Raw genomic sequence first — 6,000 nt, 5'->3', positions numbered from 1 at the left:
TGCTTTTGTAACTTTAAAACTCGCTCATTTTCAATAGATTTTCCCCACAATAGTATGCCGTACGATATTATTGAATGTACATAGGCGTAATAAATCTGTTTTAAGCTATCATTCGATACTAAGGATTTTAGTTGTCTCATTGCATAAATACCCTTCGCGATTTTACTACAAACCAAATCAATGTGGAGATTCCACTTTCATGCAGCATCTAACTGAAATCCAAGAAGCTTAACGTTGTCTACTGTTTGTAATATTCTATTGTCTCTTAAGGTGACACGTAGTGTTGTTGTAGGTTTACGCGGTTGGAATAACATAATATTAGTTTTTTCTGAATTTAACTGTAAACCATTCGCTTTGAGCCAGTTCTCACATGTGTGAATAGTTTTAACTATTTTTAATTGCAATTCTTCGTATGTTTCAGCACTTACTACAATTGATGTGTCATCCGCATACAATATCATTTTTCCGTCTATGTTCAATGACCATAAATCATTTACAAAGATAAGGAACAAAGTATTACCCAATGCGGATCCCTGTGGAACACCAATTGATACGTTATGAGTAGATGATCGTTGTCGTAATCCATTAATCTTAACTTCTACCGATTGTTTTCTGTCAGTTAAAAAAGATTTTATTAATTCGCCAATTGACCCCGCATACCATCACCACACTTCTAACTTTTTGAGAAGCAGTGCATGGTTCACGGTGTCAAAGGCTTTTGACAAATCCAAGAAAATCCCTGCGACTTTTTGTTTATTATCTAAGGCAGTGCAGATATGTTTGATAAATTGGTGCGCCGCGGTTGTAGTGGATTGACCTGGTCGATAAGCAAACTGAGCATCTGAAAGTGTACTGTTATTTGTAATATGTTTGATGATGGTACTGGATAATGTTGCTTCAATTAGTTTAGATAAGGTTGGTACAATGGTAATTGGCCTATAGTTTTCCACGTCAGATTTTTCTCCTTTACCTTTATATATAGGACATAATATACGGGCTTGTTTAAGGGAATTCGGATAAACTGTTGTTGTTAAGATATTATTTACAAGGTACGTTATTTCTTCGGATAAGGTGTGCATGACCATATATAAAAAGTTACCTGATATGTCATAAAATATGTCTTTAGTGTTAGATTTACTTATTTTTGATTGGGCAAGTCTCATCAGTTCCGTTGGAAGTACAGTATGAATTTTACATTCCGGTTGGTCTGGTATACAGCAGCATAGGCTAATGCTTTTTTATGATCTGGAATATTATTTACAGGAACACGTAAGGCCAGTTATACATGCAAAATTGGTTCATAAGGCTAGTTCTACATTACCACTATTTTCAAGTAAAGATAAAAATACGCGATAAAGCTAAGCCGTCTCTAACCCTACACCTCTGACCCGAGAAGATTTAATTCCCTCCTAAATTGTAGGAGGGTATCCCAATATGGGACCGGCAAGAAACTCGGCGGGACACATCTTTTCAAAACATTACACCTTATAATTAACATGCATTAAATTAGAAATACATTTGAATTTATTTGTAATTGAAAACTAATTTATTACTATAGGTACTAAGAATGTCCAGCATCATCCAACACAAAAGGTCTCAGAGTCGATGACTCGCGTGTTCCTTTTATCAGATGGACTATTTTGATATAGTTTTCTGTAGATACCTTCTTTTGATATGACCTTGACCTTGAGCACCAATCAGCGTTAACGGCTCACGCTAAATGGTGCTGACAAAATGCAATCAGAAGTTATCTCATAAGGCATTTCGCTCGCACTCATTAGTGCAAGTGAGATGCCTGATGACACGACTCTAGGTCGTATCAAAAGATGAAAACCATATACATTTGTTAAAACAGAATCTGTTGCCTGAAAATAAGGGAGGACGTGTCGATTTGCTAAAACAGCACAGCTTCGTCTGGGCGCCTTGATAAGGTCCACGGCTGCTTTGAGAAATCCGATTACTAGCCTACTTATACCATAGACATAACAAATAATTAGAAGTAGGTACAATAGGATGTTCCAAAATAAAGTTATGAATGTTCCTTCTTGAGCAAGGTTTTTTTTGTATCCAATATACATAGATATTATCTAATTGTTAGAGCAACTAAACATTATTTAGAGGTCGCTATGGAGATAAAGAGGAGATAGCGATATTTTAATTGGTTCTTATACATTTTTTTCTATTTAAATATAAATAATCTTGCATTTTATGAATTTTAGTGATTGTACACTTTTGCTTTTGTTTGTCATTTATCGTTACTTCTGTCCTACTAATTGCCTTAAAGGTTAACTGGAAGAGATCCCATGCAGGGATAAGTTCGCCTTTGTTGTATTTATTTACTCTGTAACTGTGTTTCTCGTGTTTTTATTTCTATGTACAATAAAGTATATACATACATACATACATACATACATACATACATACATGCATACATGCATACATACATACATTAGGGTGGTTCACGTTTATATGGGAAAAATTCAAACTCTAGCTAGAAGAAGCGGCACCCTCTCATTTTGTTACACTTGTTCTGTTGACTAAATATGCCAAGTTTTGTAATCTTATGTCAACTACAAGGGGGTGCTCAAACACTTTGAAATTTTTCAAAGTTGTATGAAATCCAAAAAAATTAAGTTATTATTTTTTTGAGTTTTATGTAAGTAGTAGTTTTCACATTATTTGGAAGTGTGACTTAAAAGTTATTTGGTGAAAAACCATATTTATTTCTATATATTATGATTTTTTTAGGTGTAATTCTAAAATTCATACGTTTGAAAAATTATAAAAAATAGAAATAAAAATGTTTTTCTACATAAAAACTTATCAATCACATGTGCAAATAATATGAAAACAGAGACTTAAATAAAATTCTGAATAATAAATACTTTTTTTTTGGTTTTCATACAACATTAAGTGGTTGAGCACCTCCTTTATATTTTATTTTATCAGCATAATAAGTGAAACAAAATAAGGGGGTGCCCCGTCGGAAAATAAAAAAAAATGTTTTTTGAACCACCCTAACATACATACATACATACATAAATAGTAATAAGTAAGGTTTGTATTTTCTTCTTTGCATGATATGTACCCAATTGCAAATCACAAAATCATAGCGACCATTATAATGATACTAAAAATAATCTAAATATTATAGGCAACTATTCCAAATATCACAATTTTATTCTTTGTTAAAATATTTAAGGTTAGGTAATACATTTTCTCGTTCCTAAACCGTATTTTCTATTAGGTATCCATAGTTAAGTCGATAACTGGTGAACTGGTGCCTAATAAACCACCAGTGGTGGTGGTGGTAATAATATTGACGAAATAAATTGTAACCTACTCCAAAGGAATAAGTAAAAGTAAATATACCGGAATTCTATTTAATAATTACGTATGTTGAATGGAAATTGATTTTAGACTGAATAAGACCCCACAAATGTACTTGTTGAGATTAAATTGATTGCTTTCCCTTGAATCTGTTGCGAAGACGTTGTATTTTAGCGTTGTCACTCGACGCCTACGAGATTGGATAACGCCTGTATCCGCACAGATGTTGGAATTCCTTTTAGATTTAAGCTGCGCTCACATTGAGCATGGGTTTTTTTGTAGCATTTTCTCAAATATTTATCATCGACTACTGACGAAAAAGTGCCATGTTCTTCAAATGGAGTTAAGAGGTTTGCTACTTTAGCTAACCATATGACATGTATATGTGCCAAATTTCGTAGAAAAAAAAAGTAGTATTTAACGAGGTCTCTAGTGACTTTCATGTTTGATTGTCACTGTGACAAGGTACGAATTGGGTAGAAAATTAAATTCTTTGACTGTACAGTCGCCATCAGATATATCGGAGCGTCCGAGGTGCTCAAAAATATCTGAACACGCACTCTAACGCCTTGACAATAGAGACGTGTTCAGATATTTGTGAGCGCCTTATCCGCCCCGATATATCTGATGGCGACTGTACGTACCTTGAGCAATTTAGGTTGTTTGTTGTCTGCCAGTATCTAAGTTACGAATCTATTTAATATTATACCCATTATTATAGGTACATATATTATACTAAAAGTAATAATGGTTGACTTGTCTAAGCGAGACACAGTTCTTGGGTTTGATGCTCTCTTTTGGATTCTATGCATGTAATTAGGCTAGTTTAATTAAATTTGTATGCCAGTTTAAATAATAATAAATAATAAATAAATAAATAATATTATAGGACATGTTTACACAAATTGATTAAGCTCCACGGTAAGCTCAAGAAGGCTTGTGTTGTGGGTACTCAGACAACGATATATATAATATATAAATATAAATACTTAAATACATAGAAAACAACCATGACTCAGGAACAAATATCTGTATCATCATACAAATAAATGCCCTTACCAGGATTCGAACCCGGGACCATCGGCTTCATAGGCAGGGTCACTACGCACTAGGCCAGACCGGTCGTCTTTTTATAGTCACAATGTGGAGATCGTATGTACATACATATTGTAAATAGTTTTAAGTACTCTTTGTAAACCCACTTTTGACAAATAAATAATCAATTTCAATTTTACTTTCTCTAGCCTCATATAATCACCAATTTTTCTAGGTGATGCGCATAAATTTAGATTTTCAACAAAAAGTGACTTTCCGAATTTTATTACAAATCTGTATTAAATTCACAAATCATTATAATGTGAACAACGCTTAAGCTGGCAAGTCTCTCGGTCCAACAATTGTTAACACCCGTGTTTCAAGCTAAGACTCAGCACAAAAGGGTGAAACTCCTGAAAATCTCAGTTAGTTTTAAGTCATTTGCGTATTGACAATCATGCGATTGAGTTGTGAAGTTAAATTGTGTTTCTAATCGTGCTTATTGTTAATCTTGTTTGTATAAGGCTTCATTACATACAGTGTTATAAATAATCGCTTTATAGATAATTAAACGATCTCGTATGAGATGAAATGCTCTCAGACTATTATTACTATTAGATAATCATAGTATACGTAGGTAAGCCTTGCCATAATGCCTTTGTTAATTCTATAAATACATTTACAAACGATCATTTACAAACAATCAGGCCAATTTGAACGTACACTGACATCGTGCATTTCGCTTGTTCTTCTCCGTACATGTAATGCTCGGGCGAGAACGTTAACCAAATAAAATAATATGGTTCAAATATCATTCTGATGTACGTTCGAATTGGCGTGTACCTATATTTGGAAACTGAAGACACAATAACATGGACTACCAATTCTATGTAGGTACTTATCTTACGGCTCGATTCGGAAAATGAATTAGATTTCTACTAGACTTCAACAAGTTACGATACGGATAATTTAAAGATATTTGTAAGATAGATATGTCAAATTTGACGTTTCCGCGATTCTGGAGGTCCTCTTGAACGATTTCGAAGTTATGACTTAGATATCCAAGTCATATCTAGTCGATATCTAATGTAGATCTAGTTGATCTCTAAATCGTTTCAAGAGCTTGTGATTATCTCGAAATCCGAATAGGCCTGTTAATATCTATATGACGCGCTTATTCACACGTACCTTGTTCTGAAGCGAGCGAACGCCTACATACCTATTTTGCTTTTATTAATATTATTATATAATTATAATGTAATTGTAGAATGAAGCCTCTGTATCGTAAGTGCATCGCTGTGACACTGTCTACAAACAGTCATAGCATATACATATATACATGTTTATGAACGAGTCAGGACATACGGCCCAATTCAAACTTTAAGAGACGTCAATTAATAGATTTAGAAACGATATGGATTAGATATGTCAGTGTCAAGGGTCTCTATTGTTTCCCAAATAGTTTTAAGTCATAATGTATTGTTTGTCCGAATTTTCGTTAGTCATAATTGGTTTTTCTCAGAAACGCGTAACTTTTCAGGATTGCCATATAACAAACCTAACCTAACCTTACCTATCTACAGAATACCCTTACGAAAATCCTGAAAAGTTAACGGTTTCAGTTTTATGACTAAC

The sequence above is a fragment of the Cydia splendana genome, chromosome 6, assembly GCF_910591565.1.
Source record: "Cydia splendana chromosome 6, ilCydSple1.2, whole genome shotgun sequence".
Lineage (NCBI taxonomy): Eukaryota > Metazoa > Arthropoda > Insecta > Lepidoptera > Tortricidae > Cydia > Cydia splendana.
This window is presented reverse-complemented; position numbering follows the sequence as displayed.